We start from the raw sequence: 15,039 nt of genomic DNA, 5'->3' as shown, positions 1-15,039 counted from the left end.
GCCTGCCTCAGGGACTCGAGCACTGCCCCCACCTGCTGCATATGCTGCTCCCATGTCCCACTGTGGATGATGACATCATCCAAGTAAGCAGCAGCATACGCAGAGTGGGGACGCAGCACTCGGTCCATGAGCCGTTGGAAGGTGGCTGGAGCCTCGAACAACCCGAAAGGAAGTGTGACAAATTGGTACAAACCGTACGGAGTGGAGAAGGCCGTTTTTTCCTTCGACTCTGGAGAAAGGGGAATCTGCCAGTAGCCCTTGGTTAAATCCAGTGTCGTATAAAAACGAGCAGTGCCTAGCCGATCCAGGAGTTCGTCGACCCGGGGCATTGGATAAGCATCGAATTTGGACACCTCGTTAACCCTGCGGTAGTCCACACAGAACCGGATTGACCCGTCAGGCTTATGTACCAGCACGACAGGGAAACACCAGTCACTGGTGGACTCTTCTATTACTCCCATCTCTAGCATAGCCTGAAGCTCCGTCTGAACAATTTTCCTCTTGTGTTCAGGCAGCCGATAGGGCCGTGAACGAATGGCCACGCCCAGGGGCGTTTCTATGCGGTGGTTTATGAGAGAGGTGCGCCCTGGCAGCGGGGAGAACACTAGTGATGGCAAAGTGAAGCTTTATGAACCAGTGAAGCTTTCCATCCAATTGTATTGGAAAAAGGTTCATTCATTCAATGCATCTAAAACTCTAGGTTGACCTCTGCTGTTGAAAACGTGTAGTGCAGTATGTTTCAAACACCCTATATTTTGCCTCCCTCTCTGTGGGCTGAACATGACTATGAAAACTTGAACCAATAAATCATGTCATCAATATGTGGATTCCTATTTGAATAAAACTACTGCTTTTCTCGTATGAATTGTGTCCATGTTTGTGTATTTCACAATTGTGTCTGGGTGTCTTTCTGTACCTTTGTTTGCAGCTTTGTGCATGTGTGAGTGATCATACTAGCAGAAGATAGATCTTCGTTTTACACAAATGTGAGATTGAAAATAATTGCAAGTGCTTCCTAATGCCTGTGCAGTTTATGGCAGTCATAGTGACTTATTTGAACTATTTCTTGAATGTGGCAAGGGTTTTACAGAGGAGAGATCAGTGTGGCAGGGAAGTGCTTGTGGACAGGTTACACATGGAAGGGCAAGAACATGGAGGTGCAGTGAAAGTGCTTGTGGACAGGTTACACATGGAAGGGCAAGAACATGGAGGTGCTTGTGAACAGGGGTTGGGTGGGATGGGACATGAAATTAAAATCGATTTTTATTAAGAAACACAATTTTCTCCACAGTACTGGGGTTTAGTCGGTTTCTCTTCTTGGAAACTATTTCCCCAGCCTTGGAAAAAACGCGTTCACATGGCACAGATGAGGCCGGAATGCACAAAAGATTCCGTGCCAACACAAAAAGATGGGGGTACACATGCTTGTGCTTGACCCAATACTCAAGTGGGTCTTCATTTCGTGGAATGTTGGGCTCTGCAAGGTACCGGTTCGTCTCTACAGAGGCATTGGCTGTAGCACTTTTGACCTTCCTCTTCTCCAAAACTTGTGCATCCAACAGCTCCCACAGGCCTGAAACGGTAATGGTACAGGAATGCAATCAATATACTGTATATTATACATAAACACTACAACATTGAAACTGCATCCATACCTGATGAATCAGAGGTTGAAGGTGCATCATGTGAAGTTGATGGGGTAGGATCATCGGAGGGTGCCGGATCAGGTGTTTTTTGCCTTATAACAGTGGCACATTCTGCCATAAGTTTTTTAACACCATTTTGCTGGTGTGTGGTGTTGCAAAACCCCATGGTTTTAAAACGAGGATCCAGGAGAGTGGCCAGAGCATGCTGTCCTGCAACCTCATAATTCCCAAGCTTTTCAGACGTTAGGGTTAACAAATGTTTAGCCAAATCTCTGGCCATTTCATCTGTAAGCTGCCTTTGTTTTGTTGCAATAATGTGCCGCAGCATCTTCACCAGCGGAATTATTTTCGAACCTGACACATGTTTCTCGGCAGAAAGCTCAACTGTGGCTTCTTTGAGAGGGGCCAAAAGAGAAATGCACTGACTTATGCTGTGGTATTGATTGGAGGTCAATGGTGCCACATCTGTCTGAAGAGAGGCCAAGGCTGCACCCACTGGCTCTCTCTGCTCGTACAGTCTTTGGAGCATGTCTAAGGTGCCGTTCCATCTTGTGTCCACCTCTTGAATGAGTTTATTTGTTGGACCACCCATTTGGTTTTGAAGGCAGAGAAGCCGCTCTCTGGCTACAGTGCTGGTCCTGAAGTAAGTGGCAATATCTCTTGCCTTAGTGCACACCTCCTCCAGACCTGGGGTTAGTTTGAGGGCCTTCTTCACCACCAAATTCAAGGCATGAGCAATGCAGTGGCTGTGCCTTACCTCCATGATGCTACTACAGAGGTGCATATTTGAGGCACCATCTGTAGTAAGGCACATGACCTTTGCTTTGGGTATTTCCCACTCTTCCAGAATTGACCCTTTCACAGTTGCAATGTTGGATGCAGTGTGGCGCTCCCCAAACTTAGCAACTGCCAGCAAAACAGTCGCCAACTTGTCTTCCTCATCCACAAAATGGCAAGTGAAGGCCAGGTAGGAATCCATGTGGATGGATGTCCACATATCCGAGGTCAAGGCCACAGCAGTAGCCTTCTGAACCTTGTCTTTGGCCTTCTGCTTCTCCTCACGATACCTTGCCTCCATCATGGACTTCAAGGTCTGCCTTGATGGAAGGACATACGTAGGGTCCAAAAGGGAAACCAAGGCTCTGAAACCTTGATAATCCACAACCTAAACAGTAGAAGATATTTAATATGTGTTTTACAGAAAAAAATATCTCTATGTATGTGGAAAATACATATCCTTATACCTTGAAAGGCTGGGAATCCTGGACAATCATGTTCACCAGTGCCTCATCAATCTTGGCCTTTCTATCGCCTGCAACACAACAAAAGGTCATGGCTACATAACATAATACCACTGCGAGTACTTTTAATGAATAAATGCTGCCATGAAATAAATGCATAAACATATATTAACATGACGATTACATGTAGGAGGGAACTACTGAATTAGAGCAATGGTACTCACCCCGGATGCTCGCTGCAGCTTGGCCAGCCTCATGCTTAGCACGGAAATGCCTCAGCATGGATGAGGTGTTATTATTATAGGCCAGCTGTTGATGGCAAACCAAACATTGGACCTGAAAACAGAATTAAAAAAACATATATATACTTATACGCATGTGTAACAACTTCACTAACCATTGCCAATAGGCTATGATACAAGCCAAATCGCCATTATGACCTATCCAATGCACACATTCACTACAATTACACATGGCACACAGGATAATTTTGATGACACAAGTTTATTCTATAGTAGAATAAAGTGAACCATACACCTGGGACAACATTTCATTATTAGATATATGCAAAGAATGCTAGATTTCGTGGGTGGTTAGCCAGTAAGTTAATCCATGACATGACATGACACGGGCAGATGTGTTGCATGATCAGTTAACCATAACACAATTAAAACATTGTGGGGAGCTGCTTTGCCAAAGCTTAGCCTACTTCCAAAAACATCCATAATTACGCTATAAAATTATATAGGTTTTGCCTGCCCTATTGCCAACCTTGTTAGGAGAAATCAAATTAAAGTGCTCCCACATCTCGGAGCGGCCTCTCTTTGCAACAGGTTCCATTGCAATTAACTATTTTCTCTTTGCTACTATACTCGCTATACTTACTGTTCTGACTCGAAACACTGCTCTCGACTACTTTGCTACTACTACTACTAGTTATACTGACTGTTCTGACTCGCAACACTGCTCTCGACTACTTTGCTACTACTACTACTACTCGCAACTCGCTGTACTACTACTGACTGTCTGATTCTCGACTACTTCAAACCCCACAACTCGCGCGCCGTTTCGCGCACCTTTGAATCGAATTGAAGCAGTCACGTGAGTGTGCGTTGAAACGAAGCTTCGGACGTCATTGGTCACGTGATCAGCAGCAAACGAATCAAGCACCGATACATTGCTTTGCCTTGCGCTGGTTCATTTTTTGATACAAGTTTCGAAGCAGGAGAGTCGGAGGTAACAACACTAGAGAACACATCGGCAAACCGCCCTTGCAACGCGGCAACGTCTGCCATCTGACCGGGTGAGAGATGGTCGCCGCAACAGACCGGGGCTAATTCGGTGTTAATAACGACCTCCGGTCCCAACTCATCTCTTTCTATCACCGTGGTGGCCAGAGAAGCAGACGCCACTTCCCTCCATGTTTTAAGGAGGTTTACGTGGTAGATCTGTGTTGCTCCCCCCCTGTCAGAACGCACCAGCTCATAATCTACGTCCCCCACTCGTTGTGTGACCACGAAGGGCCCTTGCCACTTGGCGAGTAATTTGGAGCTAGAAGTCGGGAGTAACACAAGTACTTTATCTCCCGGTGAAAATTGTCTCAGTTTCGACCCTCTGTTGTACAGGCGCTGCTGACGTTCCTGAGCCTGCAGCAAATTCTCCCGTGATAACTGCCCCAGTGAATGCAGTTTTGCTCGCAGGTCCATAACGTACTGAATTTCGTTTTTACTTGTGCTCGGACCCTCCTCCCAGTTTTCTTTAAATAGGTCCAAAACACCCCGTGGCTTCCTGCCAAACAGCAGTTCAAAGGGAGAAAATCCCGTGGAGGACTGAGGCACCTCCCGCACTGCAAACAACAGAGGGTCTAGCCATTTATCCCAATTACGGCTATCCTCGTGAACGAACTTACGAACCATGTTCTTTAGCGTTTTGTTAAACCGCTCCACCAGGCCATCGGTCTGTGGATGGTAAACACTAGTCCGGATCGAGCGGACGCCCAACAGTTCATACAGCTCGCGTAGTGTGCGTACATAAATGACGTGCCCTGGTCAGTCAGGATCTCTTTCGGGATCCCGACTCGGGAGATTATATGAAACAGTGCCTGTGCAACGGTCTTTGCAGAGATATTGCGCAACGGCACTGCCTCGGGATATCGTGTTGCATAATCCACTAGGACGAGTACAAAGCGATATCCCCGTGCACTCCGGTCTAATGGCCCGATGAGGTCCATACCAACTCTCTCAAAAGGCAACTCAATTAATGGGAGTGGGCGCAGAGGCGCTTTTGGGGTGGCCGGCGGATTAACCAGCTGACATTCGCTGCAGGATGCACACCACCGCTTCACATCCGCGCGAATGCCCGGCCAATAAAATCGGGCCATGATCCGGTGTAGTGTCTTATCGTACCCTAGGTGACCTGACATGGGGTTGTGATGAGCCGCCTGGAAAATCATTTCCCGACGGCTTTGTGGTACCAACAACTGGATATTGATCTCTCCTGTCTGTGTGTCACGGCTCACACGATACAGCCTGTCCCTAATAACAACAAAGTGTGGGTGTGTGAGTGCTGTGTTTGGGTGTAGCTGGGAGCCATCAATACTCACCACCTGATCGAAAGCATGCTGAAGGGTCCCGTCCCTAGACTGTTCAAGGGGGAAATCCTCAACCGGGAACACTGGCGGGGGCAGAGGGGCCTCCCCGGCACCCTCCGGTGGTAGAGGGACCTCCCCGGCCCCCTCCGTGTCTGTTCCCCCTTCGTCGCCGTCAGCCGCTTCCGATTCGCCACTAAACACAGCACACCACTCACATTTCCCTGACTCCCGTGAACGCACCCCCATAGCCCCCGCTAGCTTAGCAAACCCCGGCCAATTTGTTCCCAAGATCAGAGGGTGCGTGAGGCGAGTACTAACTCCAGCCCTGACTCTATGCTTTTTACCCCTAAAAGATATTTCCAGAGTCACCTCCGGGTACTGGTGAATATCCCCATGCACACACCTCACCTTCACCCACGATGCTTCAACCAATGCCCCCGGCCGAACCAAGCGCTGATGGATCATCGTCTGATTACAGCCCGTGTCCATCAGAGCCTGGTGGGTACCCCCCTGTATACATACCGGTATACGGTACGTCCCTTCTAAACCGGGGGAGGCAACTGGCGGTCCTGCAACCCGGACCAACTGTCCGACCTCCATCATGGGACACTCCCGCCGGAAGTGGCCGGGCTGCCCGCACCGCCAGCACTCCTGCCCTGGCGCCTGAGGAGCCCCCCGTGGTGCCGGACGACCAGAGGCGGAGGCTGGATCCTGGGGAGAGAGAGAGAGAGAGAGAGATGAGGTAGGGCTTGGGTGGGAAGGGGCAGGGTCGTGGGTTGAGGGGAACGTGGTGCAGCGGCTGCTGTCTGGAACCTCCTCCTTGGGGCTGGAACGGGTCGGTCCGCGGGGACGACAGGTTGTCGGGGCTCCTCCTTCATGCTCTGCCGGGGAAGCGAAAGGTGGTCCTCCGTGAGGACGACGGCTGCCGCCAGGCTGGCAGGGCGGTGACAATTCGCCGTTGACGATGGCAGCCCGGCGACAAACTGCTCCAGTGCCACCTGCTCCATGACGTCCTCGGCGGAGCGCATCCCCGGCTGAAGCCAGCGCCTCGCCGCATCGAGGAGCTGCTTCGCGTAGGAGAAGGGGCGGCCAGCGTCCTCGAAGGGAAGGGCCCTGAACCGGCGGCAGTGTCCCTCTGGCGTGCTGCCGAGCCGGTCCAGGATGGCCCTCCGCAGCTGCTTGTACTCATGTCGATCGGACGCTGGCAGGCCGTGGGCGGCTAGCTGCGCTTCCCCGGCCAGCAGGGGAAGAAGCCACACAGCCCACTCCTCCTCCGGCCACCCGCACGCCGCCGCAGTGCCCTCAAATATGTCCAGATAAGCCTCTGGGTCGTCGTCGGCTGACATCTTCTGGAGGGCAATCTGCGGCGGCCGGGCGGGGTTGGTCACCGGCTCGGCCTCCCGGGCGGCCGGACGCTGCAGCAGCTCCTGCAGGAGAGCACGGTCCTCCCGCTGGCTGGAGGCGATTTCGAGGAGAGCCTCGCTCTGCTGACGTTGCAGGGCAGTTGTGCTCTCCTGCATGAGGGCGAGACGCTGGAGGGCCTGGCCCAGCGGGCTTTCTCCTTCCGCCATCTGAGGGGTTCAGGTCCCTGTTCAGGCGCCACTGTGAGCGGGATGGCTCAGGTAAAAGGCAAGAGACGGAAGCGTTCGTGGTTGGGCAAAAACAACAGCGTTTATTCCTCAAGAAATGTGCACACAACAGACCGCTCCGCGGTACTTTTAGGACGGGCAAGGCCAGGACGGGGTGTGTCGTCTTCCCAGGACCCAGCCTACTGCAAGACCGACCAGAACCAGGTTACCAACATGCTATATATTAAATGCCTGATTACCTGATTCCGATCAGCTGTCTGGTCTCCGGCCGAGCCACTCCCCTCACCCCAGCAGCCGGCGCTCTAACCACACCCGGCTGCCACAAAGGGTTAACAGAAATAAAGGGTATGGACATCCTAACCCTTTCATATGTGACAATGAGCCCAGTCCAAGGTTTTCAAGCACAACCCCTTTTTGCTGAGGCTAGCGGGCCCAGCTACGGCCTTCAAGACAGTGGAATACAAGGCCGAGTCCAATGAGACCATGTGTATAGCCCCCAAGCTCATGCCACGCCATCAAGGGTGCAGGACACGCCTGCTAACTCCAGCCCATATCTCCAACACACCTTCTCTAACCCCAAAGTCACACCCAACAAACAAAAAGGCCGTAAAGACATCAACTGGGAGGAGATTTGTTGTCATAACTGTTCAGGATTAGGTCACATGAGGAGGAATTGCCCTTTGTAGTGTTCTCACTTAGAGTGTAACAACTCTGATTCAACACCAAGTTAAACCGTGTCCAATGAAAACATGAGTCGTAGTGGAGTTGACCTTTTACTCTGAAGTCTTCATGACATTTGGTGAAAACTGTAAAAAAGCAACAGATATTACATTTTAAACAACCCAAAATATGAATTACTCACATTTAACACATGTTCTGTGTACTTACGGCATTGCCTCTACAATATTTCTTAGTGGATGGCTTCGGATGGCTTCAGAACACACCTAGCATGTCTGCCTCACTCTCAGTCCACACAAGCAGGGAACAAAAACAGGAAGTCGCGAGTACACACAGGCGACCTTATCAGGAAGTGATGTCATGAGTAACTCAACTATCAAAATCAAATCATCTTAATAACCTTTTTACTGTTATTATTAACTACAATGGATATAAATGAATTATTACACATTACAGATAAATGGTATAAATGCCTTAAACTTGATTTATAGTCGGTGAAAAAAGACGCAACGCAAGACGCATCGCAAGCCCTTGCGCGGTTGCAAGCCCCCCCTTGCGTGCTCGCGTGTGTCACCTCAATTTTCTAACTTTTACGTAAGACGCAAGACGTAAGCACTGGCGCAAGCCACTATCTACATCACGTCCGGCGGCGTGTTCACATCTTCCGGTTTCATCCCCTAATAAAACCCCGCTGTTTTCGAACGTCAAGGTAGAAAGCGACGAAGGAGAAGCAACAACATGAATCCACTGGAAGAGAGACTGTCAGAAGAGGTCCGACGGTATGAGCATACGGTGAATTTCCTTTCAACGTAGTAGGCTTGGCTAAGGTCGTCATTGGAAAAACCCACTGCTCCACCTACTGTCCTGGCGGGGAATCGCCACGCAGCACACGCAACCGCCGACAAAGCAAAATGAAGTATAAACGCCTCGAGTCATTAACATAAACGCAAGACGTAAGCGTAAGGGCTGTTAAAACAAGTATAATTCAAGCTTTAGAGGCAACACACCCTTCACCAAAGAAAACACAAAAAGCCCAAGTGTTTTCAGCATTTCCTGAAATGACTGACCCCACTGTGCTCCACCTTAAAACACAGAATCAAGAATTGTGCATTCTCATGCTTATAAACAAACTGGAAGTGGGTGCTGTTTTGGACAGTGGTGCACGGAAAAGTGTGTTGGCTCTGCATCACTACGAAGCTATTCACCCAGAGGTCCGGCCTCCTCTCCAGCAATCAGTTGTTACGTCCGTTGTTGGTATCGGTCCGGGTGACATACCTGTACTCGGTGAAGCTATCTTCCCTGTCCAGATAAACCCAACGCCAAGTTAGCATACACTTCCTGGTGGCTGACATAGCCTCAGATGAAGCCCTGCTAGGCTATCCATTCCTGGTCCAATCCAAAGCACGTCTTCATTATGGTACTTTTAGAAATAATCAGTATATTGAAACGGAATATTAAAAGATAATTCACTGTTTCTGGACGGATCATATTTGTCCAATTCTGGTAGTATTACCGGATGTTGTTTTTAGCCTCAGATAGCATATAGCTAATATTGTATTGTGTATTGTGAGTAGAGGGAGAAGGACGCGTGGAGTTACATACTAAACACACCGCCTCTACCTCTTACTCATTGATGCTGCAATGATACTATTGCGTGTTTAGTAACTGATAAACCTCAGAAGGATTGCATAATAGAATGTCGTAGGTGAGAGCTTCAGGACATCACTAACAAGATGGCGACGGTGACGTCATAAGAGGACCCGCTCCCGATGACGTCAGCCTATAGAAGAATCCGGAGAACCCCTTGTGACAAGCGGCCAACAGGATCCAGCCGGCACCTACCTCCTCTGCATAGACTATAGAGCCGTAAATGACAGTACTATTAAAGATGCGTATCCACTGCCCCGCATCCAAGACACACTAGACACCCTCTCCAGTGCCAAATGGTTCAGCACTCTGGACCTCGCCTCCGGCTATTGGCAGGTCGAGCTGACCCCTAGAGCATGCAAAGCATCTGCTTTCTGCACAAGAAATGGACTGTTGAGTGGAATGTGATGCCTTTCGGATTGTGCAACGCCCCAGCACATTTCAGCGCTTGATGGACCGCGTGTTGACTGGCATGCAGTGGGAAACCTGCCTCGTCTACCTGGATGACATCATCGTGCTGGGCAGAGATGTGCTGGAGATGCTGCAACGACTGAGCCAGGTCTTCGACCGCCTCCAACAGGCTAACCTGAAACTCAAGGCTGCAAAATGCTTTCTCTTTCGCCGCCAGGTGGCCTATGTGGGCCACATTGTCTCTGAGGATGGTGTGGCTACTGACCCCAGCAAAGTTCAGAAGGTGCAGGAGTGGCCGGCGTCTACATCAGTCCAAGAAGTCCGCCAGTTCATCGGCCTTGCATCATACTACAGGCGGTTTGTCAAAGACTTTGCCTCCGTGGCTGAGCCTCTCCATGCCCTGACAAAAAAATATGCCCGTTTTTACTGCCGTGAAGAATGCCAGGCATCATTCAACGAGCTCAAGCGTCTGCTAACCACAGCACCTGTTTTGGGTTATTCACTCGACCAAGGCAGCATGATACTGGATACAGATGCAAGCGATGTGGGCATTGGCGCTGTCCTCTCAGGTTCAGCAAGGCAGAGAGCGTGTGCTGGCCTATGGGAGTCGCAAACTATCCAAAACTGAACAGAATTACTGCACTACACGACGTGAACTGCTGGCTGTGGTGGAGTTTACATCACACTTCAGGCAGTATCTCCTGGGCCGGCCCTTCACAGTGCGCACTGACCACAGCAGCCTTCGCTGGCTAACACGTATAAAAGAGCCTGAGGGACAGCTTGCCAGGTGGTTGGAGAGACTGGGTGAATACAACTTTGAGATTGTTCATCGGGCCGGCCTGCTACACAGCAACGCAGACAGCCACTCAAGGAGACCCTGCCGGCAGTCTTGTCCATGTAAGCTGCCATGCCCCTCCCCTCAGCTGGTGAGTTTTTGTGATCAGGCGATGCAGTGCCAGTTGGACTCTGACATCAACCAGGCGATGCTGAGCCCAGTGTGGGCAGAGAGACCCTCAGCTTCCACAGCAGTGAGTCCAGTGGGGGTAGGAGAAGCTTCACCTGCTGGGGTTGACAATATAAATCCTGGAATAATCTACCGGACTACGACCAACAACACTACTGGGCTGTTCTGTGGCTGGAGGCCAGAAGAGCTCCAGAAGGCTCAGGAGGCTGATCCAGACATAGGCCCCATCAGAGAATGGATGGAGGCCAGCGACAAACGGCCACAATGGGCAACAGTCTCCCCGTACAGCCCAGCTACAAAAACATATTCAAACTATAGATCCTACACATCCACTGGACTTAGATTCTGAAAGTAGGATATACACGTCTTGCTAGAAATGTAATGAAAAAGCATTATAATGGCCAAAGTATCCTACAATTTAGGATTTTGCACTAAAAATGAGTCGGGTGTCCGCCACGTTTTTTCTTTTCACACCGGCAAAGTTGACGATCACGTGACATGGGAACTGGCCATCAGAAATCTATAGGAAAAAAATACGTATCCATGTCAGGAGAGGGTTATTCGTTAAATCAGTATGTCTTGCCCTGTGGACCAACGTAGCTATTACACGTTTATGTGTGGGACTGGGAAGCATAATTCACACTTTGACTCAAAATAAGAATAAATATTATCAGAATAAATCATGGGTTCTGTTGACCTTATCGTTCTTTACCAAAAGCCAATTGTGGCATAGCATATTCTTTGGTAGGCCTACGTGTTATCATTTTACATTCCCAAATTCATGTTTGCCTGAATGTCACAGCTTAGAGTTGATTAGAGTTTATTCAGATCACCTGTTGCTCTGGAGTGAGGATAGGCTCTTGATTAAAAAGTGGAAACATCTTGGTGCATGTGCCCTTTCAACCAACCAAAGTGTGACAACGCCCATCCTTGAAGGCTTTAGAGATGTGGAGAACTGCACACCCAGGGACTTCTGATCCTTCCCTGACTTAATGCAAGCCCGTATCAGCAGACATGGCCAGCCAGAAACTCTGCTCTTTTAGCCCTTTTGAGACTTTTTTGCTATCAAATTTTTTCCATCCAATCTGTTCTGATTGAGGCTGTTTCTCTGCATTCTGAATCCCAGCTGGGGTTCATATTTAAAACACATTTCCACTGGGCTACCTGCATCAGGGAAGATTATACTTGCAAGAGTTTATTCTTGACACCCAACTTATCCCCTGCCCTACGCACTGTTATGTCGTGATAACGACTTATTATTTCGTTATCTCGATATAACAAAGACCGTTTTTCATGATAACGGATTCATTTATTCATTCATTACTAATTTATATTAATGTTCGACTTGATTTCAACCTGATTTCAACCTACAAGAGCTGCCACGAACGGCTTCTGTAGCCACTGGTTGTAGGTGTAGCCTACCGGTAAGTTACACTTCATGTTAGTTTGTTTACTTGACTGGGTTTGTTTAGGGGCTACCGGTTAGCAGATGAGAGGCTGACAAACTCCTATATATCTGGCTGCTTCAGCTAAGGTAACGTACATATTTCTGTTATATCGAGATAACGAAATGATTAATTCAGAAACAATCTTTGTTATATCGAGATAACTACATAATAAGTAGTTATCATGAGAAAACAATCTTTGTTATATCGAGATAACGAAATGATTATTCAGAAAACAATCTTCGTTATATCGAGATAACTACATAATAAGTAGTTATCATGAGAAAACATCTTTGTTATGTCGAGATAACAAAATTAATTAATCCTGAAAACGATCTTTGTTATGTCGAGATAACAAAATTAATTAATTCAGAAAACAAGCTTTGTTATGTCGAGATAACAAAATTAATTAATCCTGAAAACGATCTTTGTTATGTCGAGATAACAAAATTAATTAATCCTGAAAACGATCTTTGTTATGTCGAGATAACAAAATTAATTAATCCTGAAAACGATCTTTGTTATGTCGAGATAACAAAATTAATTAATCCTGAAAACGATCTTTGTTATGTCGAGATAAGTCGTTATCACGAGATAACAGTGCATAAAAAAGAGAAAAATCTATGGCCGTTCTCGGCCTCCGTACATTTAGAAGGAACTTGGGCGATGTGTCTCCAAGTCAATTACCTTTTTCTCTAACACATTTCAGGTGCTGTGTTCTGGTGCCATTCAGGCACTGACACCAACTCTGAGTAGGTTTTTAAAAAACAGCTGGCAGTCATCCTCAGTAAGGGACACTTTTAACACATGAGGAATTCAAAATGACCCACCCTGTCAGGCAAATTAAGCATAAAATCAGATATAAATGTTGCTGTTGACATTTTCCTACCAATGGGCAATGAGGCCGAATGTGATCAACTGATACTAGGTGATTAGCAAAGGCTGTGATAAACTATCCATCTATTAAATCTGTTTCCTATGGGTAAAGAAAAAGGATTGTCGTCTCATCAGATTAAAGTCACCTTCTGGGCCCACTAATCTCCAAACCATTAGTCTATCTGCCTTCAGCAATATCTCTATCCCTACTCCTCCATTAGGTTTACGTGTCATTGTATATGTGATTTTCATCCACTCTGTTTTCCTGAGCTGTTAACCTTAAAAACACACACCTTTTAGCTGCACCACATTGTTAATCCCTGTCAGCTTTCAATTCATCACACTTCATTAAATGTTAAGGAAGGATATCTCAATAATGGAAATTGATTGATTTAGTTTTCATTATCTTGTTCTACCTGGGGATCACCACAGCAAATAGGTTACTTAATAAGATGATGGATGCTTTTATGAGATTGGAGATATTGAGGGAGGGGGGGTGAGGAATATTCTCATGAACTTGAAGGTGATTGATGTGGGATTTTAATACAGAATGTAGAAGTACATGAACTAGCAGATAAGATAGTTATTTTTGATTATTTTGGAACTCACTGGGAAAAAAAACATCTACATTTTGTCTCATGTTCATTTCACAGAAACGATTTGCTCAGTTGCAAGAATACTTTAAGCTAAATGCTAATGTTAGTGTGTTAAGATCACAAAGATGATGCTCACATGCTGATTTATAGCAGACATAATGTATATATTTTTCATCGTAATAGTTTAGCGTGATAGCATGCTAAGATTTGTAATTAGCTCTAAATGCAGAGTGGCCTACAACTGGGGCTAGGTTTGTGAGTCTTTGTGGACAAATGAATCTTTCTACAACACAAGGATGGCGCTAGATGAAGAACCAGGTCATAATGTCGCTTTTCAACCAAACCGAAGAAGGATGTTAAAGTCTGGAACCAATTTCATGGCAATCCAGTAAATACTGAAGTTGTCAAAACGTTTCAGTTTTATTCTTGAGTTAGCATTAGAGAAAAGTTTTTGGTTTACCCAGCTGGAGTCCTCCTCTAGGATCCATGAATGTCAATATTTTCTTCGGGTCCAATCAGCAGAGGTTGAGTGATTTCTTAAATTTATTTAAAGGGGCCATATTATGCTTTTTGGGGTTTTCCCTTTCCTGTAGTGTGTTATTTATGTTTGTGTGCATAATAGGTCTGCAATAGCTAAAATCCCAAAGTTCAGGCTAGAGGGAGATTCTCTCCCATATCCCTCCCCCTGCCTGAAACGCCTTGATTGGATTCCTTTCTTTACTTCCTGGTTCAGTTCGGTATCACACTGACGTCACCTGATACGGAACTGCGAGCCGCTCCAACACCACAAGGTAAAGCCGACCCGAGCAGAGGAGCCATGGCAAGGAGAAGCTGTCACTTTCGCCGCTAACCAAAACTTTCTTTGTTTGCCATACCTAAGGAAGAAGATGTGAAGAACAAGTGGCTTATATTTATTTTTACCACTATTCCCCCGGAGCAAAAACCCAAATTATGGTTGTGTTCTCGACATTTCACTGAATTGTGGAGCTGTTGTGGAACTTGAGCCGCAAGCACACTGCTTGCCTCGGCAAAGTTGCACGCTAACGCTATCAACGCTACGTTACCAAGCTTTTAGGCTGTATGCACACTTTACCTGTATTGAGCAGACATACGGCGATGGTTTTTCATTCACAACACGTTAACCTCATAAGCCCAGACGCAGCAACTTGTAAAAAACCGCGCCTCAGGGCATGTTAACATTTAACAACCTATTAATGTGGCACACCCACTTAACGGGAAGAAACTCAGCTACCAGACCATATTAACCATTTTTATCTAAACAAAACACAACTCCAATGTCTAAATCATCACTGAACGAAAACGAGCTAATGCTACATAGCACAGAGTGAGCTTTAC

This window comes from Eleginops maclovinus, chromosome 8 (genome assembly GCF_036324505.1).
Source record: "Eleginops maclovinus isolate JMC-PN-2008 ecotype Puerto Natales chromosome 8, JC_Emac_rtc_rv5, whole genome shotgun sequence".
NCBI classification, from domain to species: Eukaryota; Metazoa; Chordata; class Actinopteri; order Perciformes; family Eleginopidae; genus Eleginops; species Eleginops maclovinus.
Note: the sequence above shows the minus strand (reverse complement) of the source record.